We start from the raw sequence: 24,643 nt of genomic DNA, 5'->3' as shown, positions 1-24,643 counted from the left end.
TTTTTCAGAGTCCATAGTCTCTCATGGTTCACCTCCCCTTCCAATTTCCCCCAACTCCCTTCTCCACTCTAAGTCCCCATGTCCTCCATGCTATTTGTTATGCTCCACAAATAAGTGAAACCATATGATAATTGACTCTCTCTGCTTGACTTATTTCACTCAGCATAATCTCTTCCAGTACCGTCCATGTTGCTACAAAAGTTGGGTATTCATCCTTTCTGATGGAGGCATAATACTCTATCCCCAGGGGTACAGGTCTGTGAATCACAGGGTTTACACACTTCACAGCACTCACCAAAGCACATACCCTCCCCAATGTCCATAATCCCACCCCCTTCTCCCAAACCCCCTCCCCCCAGCAACCCTCAGTTTGTTTTGTGAGATTAAAAGTCACTTATGGTTTGTCTCCCTCCCAATCCCATCTTGTTTCATTTATTCTTCTCCTACCCACTTAAGCCCCCATGTTGCATCACCACTTCCTCATATCAGGGAGATCATATGATAGTTGTCTTTCTCTGCTTGACTTATTTCGCTAAGCATGATACGCTCTAGTTCCATCCATGTTGTCGCAAATGGCAAGATTTCATTTGTTTTGATGGCTGCATAGTATTCCATTGTGTATATATACCACATCTTCTTGATCCATTCATCTGTTGATGGACATCTAGGTTCTTTCCATAGTTTGGCTATTGTGGACATTGCTGCTATAAACATTCGGGCGCATGTGCCCCTTCGGATCACTACGTTTGTATCCTTAGGGTAAATACCCAATAGTGCAATTGCTGGGTCATAGGGCAGTTCTATTTTCAACATTTTGAGGAACCTCCATGCTGTTTTCCAGAGTGGCTGCACCAGCTTGCATTCCCACCAACAGTGTAGGAGGGTTCCCCTTTCTCTGCATCCTCGCCAGCATCTGTCATTTCCTGACTTGTTGATTTTAGCCATTCTGACTGGTGTGAGGTGATATCTCATTGTGGTTTTGATTTGTATTTCCCTGATGCCGAGTGATATGGAGCACTTTTTCATGTGTTTGTTGGCCATCTGGATGTCTTCTTTGCAGAAATGTCTGTTCATGTCCTCTGCCCATTTCCTGATTGGATTATTTGTTCTTTGGGTGTTGAGTTTGCTAAGTTCTTTATAGATTCTGGACACTAGTCCTTTATCTGATATGTCGTTTGCAAATATCTTCTCCCATTCTGTCAGTTGTCTTTTGATTTTGTTAACTGTTTCCTTTGCTGTGCAAAAGCTTTTGATCTTGATGAAATCCCAATAGTTCATTTTTGCCCTTGCTTCCCTTGCCTTTTGCGTTGTTCCTAGGAAGATGTTGCTGCGGCAGAGGTCAAAGAGGTTGCTGCCTGTGTTCTCCTCAAGGATTTTGATGGATTCCTTTCGCACATTGAGGTCCTTCATCCATTTTGAGTCTATTTTTGTGTGTGGTGTAAGGAAATGGTCCAATTTCATTTTTCTGCATGTGGCTGTCCAATTTTCCCAGCACCATTTATTGAAGAGGCTGTCTTTTTTCCATTGGACATTCTTTCCTGCTTTGTCGAAGATTAGTTGACCATAGAGCTGAGGGTCTATTTCTGGGCTCTCTATTCTGTTCCATTGATCGATGTGTCTGTTTTTGTGCCAGTACCATGCTGTCTTGATGACGACAGCTTTGTAATAGAGCTTGAAGTCCGGAATTGTGATGCCACCAACGTTGGCTTTCTTTTTCAATATCCCTTTGGCTATTCGAGGTCTTTTCTGGTTCCATATAAATTTTAGCATTATTTGTTCCATTTCTTTGAAAAAGATGGATGGTACTTTGATAGGAATTGCATTAAATGTGTAGATTGCTTTAGGTAGCATAGACATTTTCACAATATTTATTCTTCCAATCCAGGAGCATGGAACATTTTTCCATTTCTTTGTTTCTTCCTCAATTTCTTTCATGAGTACTTTATAGTTTTCTGAGTATAGATTCTGTGTCTCTTTGGTTAGGTTTATTCCTAGGTATCTTATGGTTTTGGGTGCAATTATAAATGGGATTGACTCCTTAATTTCTCTTTCTTCTGTCTTGCTGTTGGTGTAGAGAAATGCAACTGATTTCTGTGCATTGATTTTATATCCTGACACTTTACTGAATTCCTGTATAAGTTCTAGCAGTTTTGGAGTGGAGTCTTTTGGGTTTTCCACATATAGTATCATATCATCTGTGAAGAGTGATAATTTGACTTCTTCTTTGCCGATTTGGATGCCTTTAATTTCCTTTTGTTGTCTGATTGCTGAGGCTAGGACCTCTAGTACTATGTTGAATAGCAGTGGTGATAATGGACATCCCTGCCGTGTTCCTGACCTTAGCGGAAAAGCTTTCAGTTTTTCTCCATTGAGAATGATATTTGCGGTGGGTTTTTCATAGATGGCTTTGATGATATTGAGGTATGTGCCCTCTATCCCTACACTTTGAAGAGTTTTGATCAGGAAGGGATGCTGTACTTTGTCAAATGCTTTTTCAGCATCTATTGAGAGTATCATATGGTTCTTGTTCTTTCTTTTATTGATGTGTTGTATCACATTGACTGATTTGCGGATGTTGAACCAACCTTGCAGCCCTGGAATAAATCCCACTTGGTCGTGGTGAATAATCTTTTTAATGTACTGTTGAATCCTATTGGCTAGTATTTTGTTGAGTATTTTCGCATCTGTGTTCATCAAGGATATCGGTCTATAGCTCTCTTTTTTGGTGGGATCCTTGTCTGGTTTTGGGATCAAGGTGATGCTGGCCTCATAAAATGAGTTTGGAAGTTTTCCTTCCATTTCTATTTTTTGGAACAGTTTCAGGAGAATAGGAATTAGTTCTTCTTTAAATGTTTGGTAGAATTCCCCCAGGAAGCCGTCTGGCCCTGGGCTTTTGTTTGTTTGGAGATTTTTAATGACTGTTTCAATCTCCTTACTGGTTATGGGTCTGTTCAGGCTTTCTATTTCTTCCTGGTTCAGTTGTGGTAGTTTATATGTTTCTAGGAATGCATCCATTTCTTCCAGATTGTCAAATTTATTGGCGTAGAGTTGCTCATAGTATGTTCTTATAATAGTTTGTATTTCTTTGGTGTTAGTTGTGATCTCTCCTCTTTCATTCATGATTTTATTTATTTGGGTCCTTTCTCTTTTCTTTTTGATAAGTCGGGCCAGGGGTTTATCAATTTTATTAATTCTTTCAAAGAACCAGCTCCTAGTTTCGTTGATTTGTTCTATTGTTTTTTTGGTTTCTATTTCATTGATTTCTGCTCTGATCTTTATGATTTCTCTCCTCCTGTTGGGCTTAGGGTTTCTTTCTTGTTCTTTCTCCAGCTCCTTTAGGTGTAGGGTTAGGTTGTGTACCTGAGACCTTTCTTGTTTCTTGAGAAAGGCTTGTACCGCTATATATTTTCCTCTCAGGACTGCCTTTGTTGTGTCCCACAGATTTTGAACCGTTGTATTTTCATTATCATTTGTTTCCATGATTTTTTTCAATTCTTCTTTAATTTCCTGGTTGACCCATTCATTCTTTAGAAGGATGCTGTTTAGTCTCCATGTATTTGGGTTCTTTCCAAACTTCCTTTTGTGGTTGAGTTCTAGCTTTAGAGCATTGTGGTCTGAAAATATGCAGGGAATGATCCCAATCTTTTGATACCGGTTGAGTCCTGATTTAGGACCGAGGATGTGATCTATTCTGGAGAATGTTCCATGTGCACTAGAGAAGAATGTGTATTCTGTTGCTTTGGGATGAAATATTCTGAATATATCTGTGATGTCCATCTGGTCCAGTGTGTCGTTTAAGGCCTTTATTTCCTTGCTGATCTTTTGCTTGGATGATCTGTCCATTTCAGTGAGGGGAGTGTTAAAGTCCCCTACTATTATTGTATTATTGTTGATGTGTTTCTTTGATTTTGTTATTAATTGGTTTATATAGTTGGCTGCTCCCATGTTGGGGGCATAGATATTTAAAATTGTTAGATCTTCTTGTTGGACAGACCCTTTGAGTATGATATAGTGTCCTTCCTCATCTCTTATTATAGTCTTTGGCTTAAAATCTAATTGATCTGATATAAGGATTGCCACTCCTGCTTTCTTCTGATGTCCATTAGCATGGTAAATTCTTTTCCACCCCCTCACTTTAAATATGGAGGTGTCTTCGGGCTTAAAATGAGTTTCTTGGAGGCAACATATAGATGGGTTTTGTTTTTTTATCCATTCTGATACCCTGTGTCTTTTGACAGGGGCATTTAGCCCATTAACATTCAGGGTAACTATTGAGAGATATGAATTTAGTGCCATTGTATTGCCTGTAAGGTGATTGTTACTGTATATGGTCTCTGTTCCTTTCTGATCTACCACTTGTAGGCTCTCTCTTTGCTTAGAGGACCCCTTTCAATATTTCCTGTAGAGCTGGTTTGGTATTTGCAAATTCTTTCAGTTTTTGTTTGTCCTGGAAGCTTTTAATCTCTCCTTCTATTTTCAATGATAGCCTAGCTGGATATAGTATTCTTGGCTGCATGTTTTTCTCGTTTAGTGCTCTGAAAATATCATGCCAGCTCTTTCTGGCCTGCCAGGTCTCTGTGGATAAGTCAGCTGCCAATCTAATATTTTTACCATTGTATGTTACAGACTTCTTTTCCCGGGCTGCTTTCAGGATTTTCTCTTTGTCACTGAGACTTGTAAATTTTACTATTAGGTGACGGGGTGTGGGCCTATTCTTATTGATTTTGAGGGGCGTTCTCTGAACCTCCTGAATTTTGATGCTCGTTCCCTTTGCCATATTGGGGAAATTCTCCCCAATAATTCTCCCCAGTATACCTTCTGCTCCCCTCTCTCTTTCTTCTTCTTCTGGAATCCCAATTATTCTAATGTTGTTTCTTCTTATGGTGTCACTTATCTCTCGAATTCTCCCCTCGTGGTCCAGTAGCTGTTTGTCCCTCTTTTGCTCAGCTTCTTTATTCTCTGTCATTTGGTCTTCTATATCACTAATTCTTTCTTCTGCCTCATTTATCCTAGCAGTGAGAGCCTCCATTTTTGATTGCACCTCATTAATAGCTTTTTTTATTTCAACTTGGTTAGATTTTAGTTCTTTTATTTCTCCAGAAAGGGCTTTTATATCTCTCGAGAGGGTTTCTCTAATATCTTCCATGCCTTTTTCGAGCCCGGCTAGAACCTTGAGAATTGTCATTCTGAACTCTAGATCTGACATATTACCAATGTCTGTATTGATTAGGTCCCTAGCCTTCGGTACTGCCTCTTGTTCTTTTTTTTGTGTTGAATTTTTCCGTCTTGTCATTTTGTCCAGATAAGAGTATATGAAGGGGCAAGTAAAATACTAAAAGGGTGGCAACAACCCCAGGAAAAAATGCTTTAACCAAATTAGAAGAGATCCAAAATCGTGAGGGGGGAGAAAGGGGATAAAAAGAGGTTCAAAAAGGAAGAAAGAAAAAAAAAAGAAAAAAGAAAAAAAAAAAGAAAAGAAAAGAATTAAAAAAAAAAGGAAAACATCTAAGAAAAATGTAAAAAAGAAAAAATATATATATTAGATAAACTAGTAAAAAATCGTTAAAAAAGAAAAAGGTAACAGTTAAAAAAAAAAAATTTTCCCGAAGGCGAGAAAAAAAAAAAAAATGAAAAAGAAAAAAATTAAATTAACTGCAAGACTAAAAAAAAAATCACAGGGAAAAAGCCATGAGTTCCGTGCTTGGCTTTCTCCTCCTCTGGAATTCTGCTGCTCTCCTTGGTATTGAAACCGCACTCCTTGGTAGGTGAACTTGGTCTCGGCTGGATTTCTTGTTGATCTTCTGGGGGAGGGGCCTGTTGTAGTGATTCTCAAGTGTCTTTGCCCCAGGCGGAATGACACCGCCCTTACCCGGGGCCGGGGTGAGTAATCCGCTCGGGTTTGCTTTCAGGAGCTTTTGTTCCCTGAGCGCTTTCAGTAGAGTTCCGGAGGACGGGAATACAAATGGCGGCCTCCTGGTCTCCGGCCCGGAGGAGCCGAGAGCCCAGGGCCGCACTCCTCAGTGCGCCCTCAGAGAACAGTGCCCAGTTACTCCCGTCTGCCTGACCTCCGGCCGCGCTCCGAGCTCACCGAGCCTGCGACCAGTTCAAGGTAACACCGAGCTGTGAGCTTACTGTCGGCTCTGTCTCTGTAGCCAGCTTTCCCGTTCCAATACCTGCAAGGTCTGCGACACTCAGACACCCATGATCCTTCTGTGACCCTGCGGGACCTGAGGCCACGCTGACCCCGCGTGGGCTTCGCCCCGGTTTAGCCTCTGGAGCGATGTCCCTCAGCGGAACAGACTTTTAAAAGTCCTGATTTTGTGCGCCGTTGCTCCGCCGCTTGCCGGGAGCCGGCCCCTCCCCCCGGGGTGTATCTTCCCGTCGCTTTGGATTCACTTCTCCGCCGGTCCTACCTTTCAGAAAGTGGTTGTTTTTCTGTTTCCAGAATTGCTGTTCTTCTTCTCTTCAATCTGCCGATGGATTTTCAGGTGTTTGCAATCTTTAGATAAGCTATCTAGCTGATCTCCGGCTAGCTGAAGCAGTCTCAGCCTGCTACTTCTCCGCCATCTTGACTCCTCCTCCGGTATTTGTCTTTTTCTAACTGACTTATTCCACTTAGCGTAATACACTCTAGCTCCATCCATGCCATTTCAAATGGCAATATTTCATTCTTTTTCATAACTGAGTAATATTCCACTACCCCCCACTTCTTTATCCACTCATCAGTTGAAGAATGTTTGCATTCTTTCGATAGTTTGGCTATTTTTGATACCACTGCTATAAGCATGTGCCCCTTTGAATGTATTTTTTTTAATCCTTAGTAGTACAATTGCTGGGTCATAGGTTAGTTCTATTTTTAACTTTTTTTAAAAAGATTATTTATTTCACAGAGAAAGTGGGAGAGAGAAGGAGAGAGAGAACACACACAGAGAGGAGGGGCAGAGGGGGAAAGAGTCTTAAGCAGACTCTGCACTGAACATGAAGCCAGATGCAAGTCTTGATCTCATGATCCTGAGATCACAAAATGAGCTGAAACCAAGAGTCATTTATTCAACTGACTGTGCCATCCTGAATCAGACTGTCTTAACAGATACCAGAACATTTCATCCTGAAGCACCAAAATACACATTCCTTTCAAGTTCACCTGGGACAGTCTACAGAACTGATCACATACTAGGTCACTAATATGGCCTAAACATGTACAAAAAAGATTGTAATAAGACTATGCATATTTTCTGACCCCAATACAATGAAACATGAAGTCAATCATGAAAAAAAATTGGAAATCTCACAAATACAGGGAGGTTAAAAAACGTGTTACTAAACAATAAATGGCTTGACAGGAACTTAAAGAAGGAATTTTTTTTTTTAAATGGAAAAATCAAGATGAAAACACAACAGTCCAAAACATCTGGGATTTAGCACATGTATTCTTAGGAGGTAAGTATATAGAAATATAGTATACCTGAAGAATCAAGAAAAATCTGAAATGAACAACCTAATCTTATACCTAATGGAGTTAGAAGAAGAACAACAAACAAAACCTAAAGCCAGCAGAAGAAAGGTGCACCTGGGTGACTCAGTTATTAAGCATCTGACTTCGGCTCAGGTCATGGCCGCATTGGGCTCTCTGCTCAGCAGGAAGCTGGCTTCTCCCTCTCCCACTCCCCCTGTTTGTGTTCCCTCTCTCACTGTGTCTCTCTATGTCAAATAATACATAAAATCTTAATAAAAGAAGAAATAAATAATAAAGATCAAAGCTGAAATAAAATATAAAGTAACTAAGAAAACAGTGAAACAGATCAATGAAACCAGGAACTGGTTTGTTGGAAAAATTAATAAAATTGATAACCCCCTAGCCAGACATAAAAAAGAAAAGAAAATGGACCCAAATAAATAAAATCACAAGTGATAGAGGAGAAATAATAACCAACGGCACAGAAAACAAACAAACAAAAATTATCCATTTGTCTGTTGAAGGGCATATTGGCTCTTTCCACAATTTGGCAACCATGGCCATTTCTGCTATGAACATTGGGGTACATACAGCCCTTCTTTTCATGACATCTGTAAATCTGGGGTAAATACAAATGGCTGGGAGACACATGAAAAAATGTTCAACATCATTAGCCATCAGGGAAATTCAAGTCAAAACCACATTGAGATACCACCTTACACCACTTGGAATGGCAAAAATTACAAAGGAAAGAAACATCAAATGTTGGATAGGCTGTGGAGAAAGGAGAACCCTCTTACACTGTTGGTGGTAATGCGAGTTGGTGCAGCCACTTTGGAAAACAGTGTGGAGGTTCCTTAAGAAATTAAAAATAAAGCTATCTTATGACCCAGCAATTGCACTACTGGATATTACCCCAAAGATACAGATGTAGTGAAAAGAACTGCCACATGCACCTCAAAGTTCATAGCAGCAATGTCCACAGTAGCTAAACTGGAAAGAGCCACAATGCCCTTCAACAGACGAATGGATACAGAAGATGTGGTCCATATGTAAAATGTAATATTAGTCAGCCATCAGAAAGGATGAATATCCAACTTTTGCATCGACATGGATGGGACTGGAGATTACGCTGAGTGAAATAAGTCAAGAAGAAAAAGTCAATTATATGGTTTCATTTACCGTGGAACATAAGGAATAACGTGGAGGGCATTAGGAGAAGAAATGGAAAAGTGAATTGGGGTAAATCTGAGGGGGAGATGAACCATGAGAGATTGTGGACTCCAAGAAACAAACAGGGTTTTAGAGGGTGGGGGGGCCTGGTGGTGTGCATTAAAGAGGGCATGTATTGCATGGAACACTGGATGTTATACATAAACAAGAAATCTTGGAACACTACATCAAGACCTAATGTTGTGTTATATGGTGCCTAATATAACACAATAAAAAATAATAAAAAAATAGCAAATGGAATCCAACATTAAAATAACATTAAAAGAATCATTCTCCACAGCCATGTGGAATATATTCCTGGACTGCAAAGGTTGCCAACATTTGTAAATTAAACAACATTATCTGCCACATTAAAATAAAAGAAAGGATAACATATATGTGATCCTCTCAATAGATGCAGGAAAAACAAAATGAAACAAAACATTTGACAAGGTACAACATCTATTCTTATCAAAACCCTCCACAAAGTAAGTTTACAGGAAACATACCTGAACATCATGAAGGCCATATACAAAAGACCCACAGCTTACATCATTCTCATTGGGGGAAAACTGAGAACTTCTCCCCAATGTGCAGGAACAAGAAAAGGATGTTCACTCTCATCATTGTTATTTAACTAGTAGTGGAAGTCTTAACCTCAGCAATCAGGCAACAGGAAGAGATAAAATGTAGCCAAATAAGCAAGGAAGAAGCAAACTTCTTGTTTGCAGATGACATGATACTGTATATACAAAACCAGAAAGACTCCATTAAGGAGTCTCCATTAAGGAATTGCTATAAGTGATATACAAACTCAGTAAAGCCACATGATACAAAATCAATGGACATAATCTGTACACAAATAACAAAAAAGTGTAACAAGAAATCAAGGAATCAGTCCATTTGCCATTGCACAAGAACCATAAGATACCTAGGAATAAACCTAATCTAAGAGGTAAAATATCTTTACGCTGCAAATTATAGAGCATATATTAAAAAATTGAAGATGACACCAAAATATGGAAAAAAACACAACTTTTCATGCCTATGGATTAGAAGAACAAATATAGCTAAAATGTCTATACTACCCAAAGCAATCTACACATTTACTTTAATTCCTGTCAAAATACCAATGACGTTTTCCACAGAGCTCATACAAACAATACTAAAATTTGTATGGAACCACAAAGGAATCCAAATACCTAAAGCAACCTTAAAAAATAAAAATAAAGCTGGAGGCACCACAGTCCTGGGCTTCAAGTTATATTCCAAATCTTCAGTGATGAAGACAGCATGGTACTGGCATAAAAACAAAGACATAGACCAGGGGATACAAGATGGTGGGGAAGTAGGAGGAGGCACCCTTTCAACCTGTATCCTAAGTGAGCTGATTACCTTCCAAAGAACTCCGATCACCCACAAAATCAGCCTGAGATCAGAATTATACACATCTGGATCTCTACTGGAGCAGTAGACGCCAGTGGGCAGGTAAAGTGGAGTGGGAAAGTCGGACTGATATTGGAAGATAAACAAAAGGGGGAAGGAGCCACCAGAGGTGACCCATTGGAAAGTAATATCCCAATTCAAGAGTGCCCTGCGCCTGGGGACCAACATTAACTCGGGAGTCTGGTAGAAAGCACTCAAAAGAGCAAAGGATCACCGGGGGGAAATTGAGAGAATGGGGTGTTAGAGTCAGGGGCTTAAGTCCCCAGACCCAGGACAGCCACCCCTGGGGCAGCTCCAGAGAGAGTGAGGCAGAGAAACCAGGTCTCAGTCCCTGAACCACCAGCGTGCCTGAGAGTGCGTGGCATCCAGCTACCATGAGGGGCTGGGAGCCCCACCAACCAACAGAAGCGCAGCCTTTTTGCAGTCCCCACGCAAGTGCCCTGCTGTGCCATCAGAGTCCCAGTCATGCCCCGTGCTCTCCCCTGAGAGAGGTGCACACAGGCGCCAGCCAGGTGCTCTCAGACCGGAAAGACCAGGCACTCCCAGCCTGGGCCAATGGGAAATCTCAGTGTGCGATCACTGCTTGGAACTTCTCTGGCAGTCTGGAGTTGCCCAGACAGCTGCCACTGCCCTGGTTTTGGGTACAAGCAAAAAATCCTGAGTCCCCAGGGACCGCGACTGGGAACCAGATCTGCCAGCGGCCAAGGGGGGATTTATTTGGGCTCTGCAGCCAGACTGAGGTCAGGGTGCAGTTGGATTTCCTCTAAACCGACAAAAGCCATCAAAAGCAGTCAAGGCGAGAGGAAAAAACAAAAGTGAACAAATATAAAAACCTCCAGAGAACAAAAGCCTGAAAAAAAGTTTCCTCAGAGCCCACCCCCTTGAGTGGGGCAGGAGGACTTAACTCAGAGAACATCATTGACTGAAAATCCCCATGGCAGGCCCCTCCCCCAGAAAACCAACCAGGAAAGGGGAAAAAAAAAAAGACAAGCGAACAACCACCACTACTTCATAGGACAATTTTTATTATTAATTCGATTCCACTATTCTGGCTCATATTTTTATATAGATAATTTTTTATTATTATATAGATAAATTTTTAACCTATTTACCATCACAGTGAGATGTCCAGTACATCAAATTCCAAAATAACCTTCTAACCTAAACTTTTTGATATATACACCTGTGTTTTCCTTTTGCATTTCTATTTTTTAAATTTCTTTTTTTAAATTTTAGTTTAGTTTAGTCTAGTTTATTCCTTTTTTAAATTTTTATTTTCTAATATTCATATAGAGTTAAACTTCAAGGTAATCCCCCTTCCCCAATCAATGCCATCCCTATAGGTAAACCAATTCATAATCCCCCTTTATCTTAGGAAAGTTGAGTCCTTTAACAAAGATATCAAGCTACATCCAGGAAGAATCAAAACAACCTTTCTCACCCACACTGAGAATTTACAACAACTCTCCCATCTTTTTCTTCCACCAGTATTTCTGTGTTTTTGTGTTTGTCCTGATAGTATATAAATCTTAACTCGGGGTTCTTTTTCATAAATCTTACCTTGGGGTCCATTTGGGCTGAACCTTCTCTTTTATCTCACCTTTCGTTCCTGTCTCTCTCCTTCTCTCTTTTTTTCTTTTCCTTTTCTTTTTCCTCTCAGTTGGGTGGGGAACCCTGATTGGTCAGAAGCGCTCCAGGGTGCACCATGACTGAAACACAGTCGATATATCCAGCTACACCCGTTCAGCCATCTCTCACCAAAATGACTAGGAGGAAGAATGCCCAAGAGAAGAAAAATACAGAGGATGGACCTTCTACAACAGAGCTAACGGCTATCAACATAGACAATATGTCAGAAAGAGAATTCAGGCTAACAATTATCCAAGCAATAGCTAGGTTGGAGAAAGCCATGGGTGACCAAATGGAATTGATTAGGGCTGAACTGAAAACGACCAGAGATCATGTTTTCAATATTAGGGAAGAGCTGAAAGCTACCAGGGATGAGCTTCACAATGCTCTCAATGAGTTCCAATCTAATCTAAATTCTCTCAACGCTAGAGTAACTGAGACAGAAGATGGAATTAGTGATCTGGAGGACAAACAGATGGAAAGGATCAGGGGGAAGCCTGGAACAAACAGCTTAGAAGCCATGAAAACAGAATCAGGGAAATAAATGATGCCATGAAACATTCCAAAGTCAGAATTATTGAAATCCCTGAAGGGGAGGAGAAATAAAGAAGTCTAGAAGATATAGTGGAACAGGTTCTTCATGAAAATTTTCTGAATCTCGTGAATGGAACCAGCGTTCATGTACTAGAGGCCGAAAGGTTTCCCCCGAAGATTACAGATTCTCGAAGGTCCTCGAGACACCTAATAGTAAGAATGAAGAATTATAATTGTAGGCAGAACCTCTTGAAAGCAGCTATGACAAAGAAGATCCTTACAGAGGAAAGCCCATCAGAATAACGTCAGACTTTCCACAGAGACCTGGCATGCCAGAAAGGGCTGGCAAGATATATTCAGGGCACTGAATGAGAAGAGCATGCAGCCAAGAATATTTTTTTTAATTTATATTTTATTTTCAGCATAACAGTATTCATTATTTTTGCACCACACCCAGTGCTCCATGCAATCCATGCCCTCTATAATACCCACCACCTGGTACCCCGACCTCCCACCCCCCGCCCCTTCAAACCCTCAGATTGTTTTTTGGAGTCCATAGTCTCTCATGGTTCACCTCCCCTTCCAATTTCCCCCAACTCCCTTCTCCTCTCTAACTTACACCATGTCCTCCATGCTATTTGTTATGCTCCACAAATAAGTGAAACCATATGATAATTGACTCTCTCTGCTTGACTTATTTCACTCAACATAATCTCTTCCAGTCCCATCCACGTTGCTACAAAAGTTAGGTATACTTTATCCAGCAAGACTGACATTCAAAATGGATGGAGAGATAAAGAGTTTCCAAGACCTGCAAGGCTTTAAAGACTATGCAAGCACCAAGCCAACACTGCAGGAAATATTAAGGGGGCTTCTTTAAAGGAGGAAAAGCCCAAGAATAGCATTGAACAGAAATATAGAGACAATCTACAGAAAAAAAGACTTCAAAGGTAATACGATGTCAATAAAAACATATCTATCAATAATCACCCTCAATGTGAATGGCCTAAATGCGCCCATAAAACAGCACAGGGTTGCAGACTGGATAAAACGACAGGACCCATCTATATGTTGTCTACAAGAGCCCATTTTGAAACTAAAGATATACTCAGACTGAAAGTGAAGGGATGGAGAAGCATCTTTCATGCCAATGGGCCTCAAAAGAAGACTGGGGTAGTGATTCTCATATCAGACAAATTAGATTTTAAACTAAAGACTGTAGTCAGAGATACAGAAGGACACTATATCATTCTTAAAGGGACTGTCCACCAAGATGATCTAACAATTGTAAATATCTATGTCCCCAATATGGGAGCAGCCAATTACATAAGAAAACTATTAATCAAGATAAAGAGTCATATTGATATGAATACACTAATCGTTGGAGATCTTAACATGCCTCTCTCCGAAATAGATCTTTGAAGCAGAAAATCAATAAAGAAACAAAAGCATTGAATGACACACTGGACCAGATGGGCCTCATAGATATATGCAGAACATTCCACCCTAAAACAACAGAATACTCATTCTTCTCCAGTGCACATGGAACTTTCTCCAGAATAGACTACATACTGGGTCACAAATCAGGACTCAACAGATACGAAAAGAGTGAGATTATTCCCTGCACATTCTCAGATCACAATGCTTTGAAACTGGAGCTCAATCACAAGGAAAAGTTCAGAAGGAGCTCAAGCACCTGGAAGCTAAAGACCACATTGCTTAAGAATGCTTGGATTAACCAAGAGATCAAAGAAGAACTGAAACAATTCATGGAAACGAATGAGAATGAAGACACTTTGGTCCAAAACCTATGGGATACAGCAAAGGCGGTCCTAAAGGGGAAATACATAGCTATCCAAGCCTCCCTCAAAAAAATTGAAAAATCAAGAACACAGCAGCTGTCTCTACACCTTAAAGAACTGGAGAACCTACAACAAATCAAACCAACACCACACATAAGAAGGGAAATCATCAAGATTAGAGCTGAGATCGATGAGGTAGAAACCAGAGATACGGTAGAACGTATCAATGAAACTAGAAGCTGGTTTTTTGAAAGAATCAATAAGATCGATAAACCATTTATGACACTAATCCAAAAGAAAAGAGAGAAAGCTCAAATACATAAAATTATGAATGAAAAGGAAGAGATCACAATGAACACCGAGGAAGTAGAAACAATCATCACATGTTATTATCAACAGTTATATGCCAATAAGCTAAGCATCCTAGATAAAATGGATGCATTCCTGGAAAACTATAAACTCCCAAAATTGAACCAGGAAGAAATTGACAACCTGAATAGACCAATATCTAGTAATGATATTGAAGTGGTGATCAAAAACCTCCCAAAAAACAAGAGCCCAGGACCTGATGGATTTCCTGGGGCATTCTACCAAACTTTCAAAGAAGAAACAACACCTATTCTCCTGAAGCTGTTTCAAAAAATTGAAGCAGAAGGAAATCTTCCCGACTCTTTCTATGAAGCCAGCATTACCCTGATCCCCAAACCAGGCAAAGACCCTACCAAAAAAGAAGAATTTCAGACCAATATCACTGATGAATATGGATGCTAAGATTCTCACAAGATCCTAGCAAAAAGGATACAACAACACATTAAAAAGATTATCCACCATGACCAGGTGGGATTCATCCCTGGGCTAAAAGGATGGTTCAACATTCGCAAATCAATCAATGGGCTAGAACAAATTAATATGAGGAGAGAGAAGAACCACATGGTCCTCTCCATTGATGCAGAAAAAGCATTTGACAAAATCCAGCATCTGTTCCTGATTAAAACGCTCCAAAGTACAGGGATGAGGGAACATTCCTGAACTTCATCAAACCTATCTATGAAAGAGCCACAGCAAATATCATCCTCATGGGAAAAAGCTTGCATCCTTCCTGTTGAGATCAGGAACACGACAAGGATGTCCACTCTCACCATTCTTGTTCAACATAGTATTAGAAGTCCTAGCAACAGCAATCAGACAACAAAGAGAAATAAAAGGTATCCAAATTGGTAATGAAGAAGTCAAACTCTCTCTCTTTGCAGATGACATGATTCTTTATATGGAAAACCCAAAAGACTCCACCCCCAAACTACTAGAACTCATACAGCAATTCAGCAATGTGGAAGGATACAAAGTCAATATACAGAATCAGTGGCTTTCTTATACACTAATAATGAAAATACAGAAAGGGAAATTAGAGAATCGATTCCATTTACTATAGCATCAAGAACCATAAGTTACCTGGGAATAAACCTAACCAAAGAGGTAAAGGATCTGTACTTGAGGAACTACAGAACACTCTTGAAAGAAATTGAAGAAGCCACAAAAAGATGGAAGACCATTCCATGCTCTTGGGTTGGAAGAATAAACATTGTTAAAATGTCTATACTGCCTAGAGCAATCTATACTTTTAATGCCATTCCAATCAAAATTCCACCGGTATTCTTCAAAGAGCTGGAGCAAATAATCCAAAAATTTGTATGGAATCAGAAGAGACCCCGAATCACTAAGGAAATGTTGAAAAACAAAAATAAAACAGGGGGCTTCACGTTACCTGATTTCAAGCTTTACTACAAAGCTGCAATCACCAAGACAGCATGGTACGTGCATAAAAACAGACACATAGACCAGCAGAACAGAGTAGAGAGCCCAGATATGGACCCTCAACTCTATGGTCAAATAATCTTCGACAAAACAGGAAAAAATATACAGTGGAAAAAAGACAGTCTCTTCAATAAATGGTGCTGGGAAAACTGTGCAGCTATAGGTAGAAGAATGAAACTCGACCATTCTCTTACACCGTACACAAAGATAAACTCAAAATGGATAAAAGACCTCAACGTGTGACAGGAATCCATCAGAATCCTAGAGGAGAACATAGGCAGTAATCTATTCGATATCAGCCACAGCAACTTCTTTCAAGATATGTCTCCAAAGGCAAAGGAAACAAAAGTGAAGATGAACTTTTGGGACTTCATCAAAATCAAAAGCTTCTGCACAGCAAAGGAAACAGTCAAGAAAACAAAGAGGCAACCCACGAAATGGGAGAAGATATTTGCAAATGACAATACAGGTTGATCTCCAGGATCTATAATGAACTCCTCAAACTCAACACACTTAAAACAGACAATCATATCAAAAAATGGGCAGAGTATATGGACAGACACTTCTCCAATAAAGATATACAAATGGCTATCAGACACATGAAAAAATGTTCATCATCACTAGCCATCAGAGAGATTCAAATTAAAACCACATTGAGATATCACCTTACATCAGTTAGAATGGCCCAAATTAGCAAGACAGGAAACAACATGTGTTGGAGGGGATGTGGAGAAAGGGGAACCCTCTTCCACTGTTGGTGGGAATGCAAGTTGGTGCAGCCTCTTTGGAGAACAGTGTGGAGATTCCTCAAGAATTTAAAAATAGAACTTCCCTATGACCCTGCCATTGCACTACTGGTTATTTACCCCAAAGATACAGATGTCATGAAAAGAAGGGCCCTCTGTACCCCAATGTTTATAGCAGCAATGGCCACGGTCGCCAAACTGTCAAAAGAACCAAGATGCCCTTCAATGGACAAATGGATAAGGAAGATGTGGTCCATATACACTATCGAGTATTCTGCCTCCATCAGAAAGGATGAATACCCAACTTTTGTAGTAACATGGACGGGACTGGAAGAGATTATGCTGAGTGAAATAAGTCAAGCAGAGAGAGTCAATTATCAAATGGTTTCACGTATTTGTGGAGCATAACAAATAGCATGGAGGACATGGGAAGAAAGAGAGGAGAAGGGAGTTGGGGGAAATTGGAAGGGGAGGTGAACCATGAGAGACTGTGGACTCTGAAAAACAATCTGAGGGGTTTGAAGTGGCGGGGGGGTGGGAGGTCAGGGTACCAGTTGCTGGGTATCATAGAGGGCACAGATTACATGGAGCACTGGGTGTGGTGCAAAAATAATGAATACTCTTATGCTGAAAATAAAAAAATAAATTAAAAAAAAACAAGTACATAGATCAATGGAACAGAATAAAAATACCCAGAAATACACTAAATATATATGGTTAACTAATCTTCAACAAAGCAGGAACGAATAATGGGAAAAAAGTTAATATCTTTAAGAAATGTTGGGAAAATGGGAGAGTCACATGTAGAACACTGACATTGGAACACTTCATTACACCCTACACAAAAATAAATTCAAAATGCATGAAAGTCCTAAATGTGAGATTGGACATCATCAAAATCCTAGAGGCAAACACAGGCAGTAATCTCTTTGATGTTGGCTGTAGCAAATACTTATTAGCCATGTCCACTAGAGGCAAGAGAAATAAAAGCAAAAATGAACCATTAGGCCTTCATCAAGTTCAAAACCTTCTGCATGGTGAAGGAAACAATCAACAAAACTAAAATTCACCCTAAGGAATGAGAGAAGATATTTATAAATGATATATCTAATAAATGGTTTAGTATCAAAAATCTATAAAGAACTTATCAAACTCAAACCCCCCCAAAACACAAATGATCTAGTTAAGAAATGGGCAGAAGACATGAATAGATACTTTGCCAAAGAGGACATACAGATGGCTAACAGACATGAAAAGATGCTCAAAATTACTCATCATCAGGGAAAAAGAAATCTACCATGAGATACCAAGATACACCAGTGAGAATGACTAAAATTAGCAACACAGGAAATAACAGATGTTGGCAAAGATGCAGAGAGAGGGGAATGCTCTTACACTGTTGGTGGGAATAAAAACTGGTGCAGCCACTCTGGAAGACAGTATTGAGGTTCCTCAAAAAGGTAAAAATGGAACTACCCTACTATTCAGCAATAGCACTATTAGGTATTTATCTAAATATACAAAAATTGTGATTTGAAGTGTTACATGCACCCTGATATTTATTGCAGCATTATCAACAATAGTCAAAAAATAATGTAAAGAGCTCAAATATCCATGCCAGGATGAATGGATAAACAAGTGGTACATATTTACAAGGGAATATTGCTCAGACAGGAAAAAGAAAGGAATCTTGTCATTTTAAGCATTGTGGATGGAAAGTATTATGCTAAGAAAAATAAGAAAAATGAGTCAGTCAAGAACATCAAATACTATATAATTTCATTCATTTGTGGAATTTAAGAAACAAAACAGATGAGCACAGGGAAAAAATAAAAGGTGATGCAAACAGAAAATGGGCTCTTGACTATACAGAATGAACAGTTAGTTACTGGAGGGGTGGGAATAGGTTAGGTTGCTAACAGATATTAAGGAGGGCACTTGTTATGAGCCCTGTGTGTTATATGTATGTAATGAATCACTATATTCTACACCTGAAACTAATAATTACACTGTATGTTAAGCAACCGGAGTTTAAATAAAAACTGGAAAAAATAAATAAATAATTAGGAAGAATCTTATAAATGTATCCCTTTAATGTTAGCCAGATTTAACCTCACAGAACAAACTTCTTTTCCCATAAACCTGCAACCTTCTATATCCATTATACTATTCTTTTGTTTCTCTTTTCTCATTAAAAAAATTATTTATTTATTTGAGAGAGAGAGCAGGTGAGCACTAAGCAGGGGACAGAGCAGAGGGAGAAGCAGACTCCTTTTGACTAGGGAGCTCTACGCGGGGCTCGATCCCGGGACACTGGGATTATGGCCTGAGCCAAAGAGAGATGCTTAACCAACTGTACCACCCAGGCACTTCTCTTTTCTCATTTTTCTTAAGGACAAAATTACTCCTATTTTTTTTCCTAAAAAACAAACAAAAACCAGATATCTCACATTCCTTTGATTCTTTTCATATTAAACACATTAAAGTTGATTCTCATACTCTGTATAACAGTTTTTCCTTCACTCCACTTCTAATAGTTATGTTTTAATATATTGATTATAATTGTTAACCAATATAATATTTTTGGGTACAGAGAAACCTAGGAGGTAAACCTAGGTTTATTGTAATATAAACTGTCATATTACAATCAATGTAAATTGATACATTACAATCAATGTAAATTGTCATATTCAGAATCTGCAGTACTTTACCAAATTTTGTGAATGTACCATCTCATAATCTCTAGAGGTATCATAAAATTCTCCATGTTTATTAACAAAAACTAATATATTTAACCTCTTTGTACCATATAATAACAGGAAGCTAAAAGTATGTAAACTTAAACTTATGCTTAATAATAAATGTTTCATGACTTTAGTTTATCTAAGAATTATTTAGCTATTCAATGGGTATCTATTACTTATTTTGTAGAACTTTAAAGTTGCAAGTTACCAAAATATTTTGGAAAATATTTTTAAGCAGACATATTACAAAACACAATTATTGTTAAAATGAAGTTTGTCAGAATGACTCAATTTTATTAAAATTAGTCTTATCATCTGTATGATATTGAACATCTAGTATTTATAATATTAGTTTATTTGATTAGTAAATGGAAGTAGAATAGAACTGTATGCTTGCATTATATTAATGTTCTCTGAGGATATATCTCTATTATTAAATCAACAATATCAAAGTAGTCTTATTTATGTATAGAATTATTGAATCACTGTATTGTACACCTGAAACTAGTATGACACTGTATGTCAACTAACTGGAATTAAAATAAAAACTTGAAAGAAAAAAGTAGTCTTCAGCTCAGACCACAGGGGGAGGGAGGGAAAAACCAGGAAGAAATCAAGAGGGAGACAAAGCATGAGAGATTCTGGACACCAGGAAACAAACTTAAACTTATAGAAAGGAGGTAGGATGGAGGATGGGGTAACTGGGTGATGGGCATTTTGGAAGGCATGTATTGTGGTGAACACTGGGTGTTACATGCAACTCATGACCTGTTGAACACTATATCAACAACTAATGATGTATTAAATGCTGGCTAACTGAACATAATAAAAAAAAAAGTAGTCCTAGTTACCAAAGATTTACATAAACCATGTAAATTTTAAAACATTTGAGTTGAAGGATGCCTGCATGGCTCAGTCAGTTAAGTGTCTGGCTCTTGATTTTGGCTCAGGTCATATCTCAGGGTTGTGAGATCAAACCCTGTGTTGGGTTCCACACTCAGCACAGAGTCTGCTCAAGATTCTCTCCCTCTCTCTGTCCTTCCCTGTGCTCATGCTCTCTTTTAATAAGTAAACAAATAAATAAAAAAAAACTTTAAAAAATAAAATATTTTCAGTTTGTTCCTATATTTTGGGATATAGAAATATTTAGTTTATATATGTGTCTATCTCTATGAGCCAATTATGATAGAACTCCTTTAAGGAATGTTATATATAAATTAGATAGTATCATCAGAAGATCAAAAATTACACACACACACACACACACACACACACACACACACTCTCACAAATGCAAGGATAGGTTTTATGGTTTTCAGTTTTAAAATCTTAGCCATGAGTCAGGTATAAACATAATACATAACTCACTAGCTATTATAAGAGTTGGTTCTCCCTTTTTTTGGTACCATTTTATATTTTTATTGTGAATATATTTATGCGAAATGGGGAATGTTAAAGGCTGTCTGTTCAATGTGAGGTTAAAGGTTTTTTAAAAATTTTTATTTTATTTATTTATGCTCCAAGGTTCATTGTTTATGCACCACACCCAGTGTCCCATGCAATATGTGCCCTCCTTAATACCCATCACCAGGTTAAAGCTTTTTATCAATAATTATGGAGAAGACTTTTAAAAGATTTCCCTTGCTCTGACAGGTAATCTTACAGGGCTGTGGAATACATCTTAGGAGAGAGTATGAGGTGACACAGAACAACTCTCTGGCCATCTCTAAAGCCTCTCTAATTGGATAAAATATCCATTCTGTTTCCAATTAGTTTTTTATTTTTATTTATTTATTTTTTCAACCTCAGGTAGTTGCTTTTTGGAGTCTGAGTTTTTGAGAGCCTCTGATAGGGCCAAGGGTCTAAAATTTCAGTGACTATAGGGACTTGAGGAGCTGAAGTCAGAGAAGAAATTTCTGGCAAGAATGAAGAAAAGGTTGTAGAAAGAAAGGCTTGAAGGAAGACATATGAAAGGATGAAAAGAATCTGAAAAAAAAAATGAGCAAAGCTGGTAAAAGGAGGAGTTGAGGTCCTGGAAAGAGAGAGTCCTTAGAGGAGCCAGTGTGGGAGATCTTTAATTTCCCAAAGAAGCCCTCAAAGTTCCAAGTTATTTTTAGTCAGCTAATGGTATCAAAAAGAAGAGGTAGAGAGAGTTAGTGATGTATTAGTATATTATCACTTGGAGTTTAAGACAGGGGTGGGAATGTAAGCTGGAACAGTCCCTCTGGAAAACAGGATGGAAGCATGAAAAACTGTAGACTCTGAAAAATAAACTGAGGGTTTTGGAGGGGAGGGGGTTGAGGGGATAGGTGAGCCTGGTAGTAGATATTAAGGAGGGCACATATTGCATAGAACACTGGGTGTGGTGCGTAAACAATGAATCTTGCAACACTGGAAAAATAAAATAAAATAAAATAAAAACCTTAAAAGGTTTACTGTTCACTTTTAGCCTTGTATCCCAAAAAGCAAGCTACTGCAGTGAATCATAAAAATGTTTCTTAAAAAAATAAATAAAACAGGGTCTTTATTGTGAGAAGGAAAGAAAATAAAGAAAACAGGATGAAGTTTCCTCAAGAAGACAAAGATAAAGCTATCATACAACCCAGCACTACTGGGTATTTACCCCAAAGATACAGATGTAGTAAAAGGGGCACATGCACCCCAATGTTCTTAGCATCATTGTCCACAATAGCTAGATTGTGGAAGGAGCCAAGATGCCCTTCAAGAGAGAAATGGATAAAGAATACATGAGATATATATATATATATATATATATATATATATATATATATACACACACACAATGGACTATTAGTCAACCATCAGAAAGGATTAATATCCACAGTGTGCACTGACATGGATAGAACTGGAGAGGATTATGCTAAGTGAAGTAAGTCAAGCAGAGAAAGACAATTATCATATGGTTTCACTCACATGTGGAATAAAAGAAGTAGTATAGAGGATCATAGAAGAAGGGAGGGAAATCCAAAGGCAGGGGGCAATTCAGAGAAGGAGATGAATCATGAAAGACTATGGACCCTGAGAAACAATCTGGGGGTTTCAGAGGGGAGGAAAGTGGGTAAGAGGAGTAACACAGTAATGGGTCTTAAAACGGGTGACTGTGGTGATGGGCACAGGGTATTTTACACAACTAATGAATCATTGAACACTACATCAAAAACTAATGTTGTACTATATGTTGGCTAATTGAACATAAAAAAAGAAAAAAGACAGTGGAGAGGTGTTCCACCAATTGAGAAGTTTCCATTGGAGCAGTAGGATTAAGTTTAGAGAACAAAGAGACCTCAAAGAGAACCACCATTAAATAGCAAATGACAATTATCAAAACAACAATAACTAACCAGTATTGCCATGGAAGTGAAGAGAATAAACCCATGTGCACCCACTGGTGGAAATGTAATTTGGTGCAACCACGATGGGAAACAGTATAGAAGTCTGTCAAAAAACTAAAAATAGATAAAGGACTAGTGTCCAAATCTATAAAGAACCTAGCAAACTCAACACCCAAAGAACAAATAATCCAATAAAGAAATGGGCAGAGGACATGAACAGACATTTCTGCAAAGAAGACATCCAGATGGCCAACAGACATATGAAAAAGTGCTCCATATCACTCGGCATCAGGAAAATACAAATCAAAACCACAGTGAGATATCACCTCACACCAGTCAGAATGGCTAAATCAACAAGTCAGGAAATGACAGATGCTGGCGAGGATGCAGAGAAAGGGGAACCCTCCTACACTGTTGGTGGGAATGCAAGCTGGTGCAGCCACTCTGGAAAACAGCATGGAGTTTCCTCAAAATGTTGAAAATAGAACTGCCCTATGACCCAGCAATTGCACTACTGGGTATTTACCCTAAAGATACAAACGTAGTGATCCGAAGGGGCGCATGCACCCGAATGTTTATAGCAGCAACGTCCACAATAGCCAAACTATGGAAAGAACCTAGATATCCATCAACAGATGAATGGATCAAGAAGATGTGGTATATATACACAATGGAATACTATGCAGCCATCAAAAGAAATGAAATCTTGCCATTTGCGACAACATGGATGGAACTAGAGCGTATCATGCTTAGCAAAATAAGTCAAGCAGAGAAAGACAACTATCATATGATCTCCCTGATATGAGGAAGTGGTGATGCAACATGGGGACTTAAGTGGGTAGGAGAAGAATAAATGAAACAATATGGGATTGGAAGGGAGACAAACCATAAGTGGCTCTTAATCTCACAAAACTGAGGGTTGCTGGGGGGAGGGGGTTGGGAGAAGGGGGGTGGGGTTATGGACATTGGGGAGGGTATGTGCTTTGGTGAGTGCTGTGAAGTGTGTAAACCTGGCGATTCACAGACCTGTACCCCTGGGAATAAAAATATATGTTTATAAAAAATAAAAAATTAAAAAAAAACAACTAAAAATAGAAGTGCCATAGAATCCAGCATTTCTCTACTGGATATTTACATGAGGAAAATGCAATCACTATCTTGAAAATATATTTGTACACTCATATTTACTGCAGGAATATGCACAATAGCCAAGACATGCAAATCATCTATCTGTCCAATGACATAAACATAGACACACACACAGTCAAACACAAAATGAAATAGTATTTACACTATTACACTTGCTATTTGTGTTAACATGGATGGGGATTGAGGGCAGTATGTCAAGTGAAAAAAGTCAAACAGAGAAAGAAAAATACTTTATGATCTCATTTATACATGAAATCTAAAATGAAAAAACAAACAAACTCATAGATATAATAAATTGGTTGCCAGAAGTGGCGTGTTGGGAAAAGTGAAATGCCTGAAACTAATCAAAAGGTAGAAACTTTCATTTATAAGATAGATAAATCATGAGGGCATAATATACCTCATGGTGACTACAGTTGACAATCTTGTATTGTATATCTGAAAGTTATTAAAATGCTTAATCTTAAAAGTTCTATCACATATAATGCATTAACAAAAGAAAGAACAAGAACCATATGATACTCTCAATAGATGCTGAAAAAACATTTGACAAGGAACAGCATCCCTTCCTGATCAAAACTCTTCAAAGTGTAGGGATAGAGGGCACATACCTCAATATTATCAAAGCTACCTATGAAAACCCCACTGCAAATATCATTATCATTCTCAATGGAGAAAAATTGAGAGCTTTTCTTCTAAGGTCAGGAGCATGACAAGGATGTCCATTATCACCACTGCTATTCAACATAGTACTAGAAGT

Source organism: Mustela erminea, chromosome 5 (assembly GCF_009829155.1).
Source record: "Mustela erminea isolate mMusErm1 chromosome 5, mMusErm1.Pri, whole genome shotgun sequence".
Lineage (NCBI taxonomy): Eukaryota > Metazoa > Chordata > Mammalia > Carnivora > Mustelidae > Mustela > Mustela erminea.
This window is presented reverse-complemented; position numbering follows the sequence as displayed.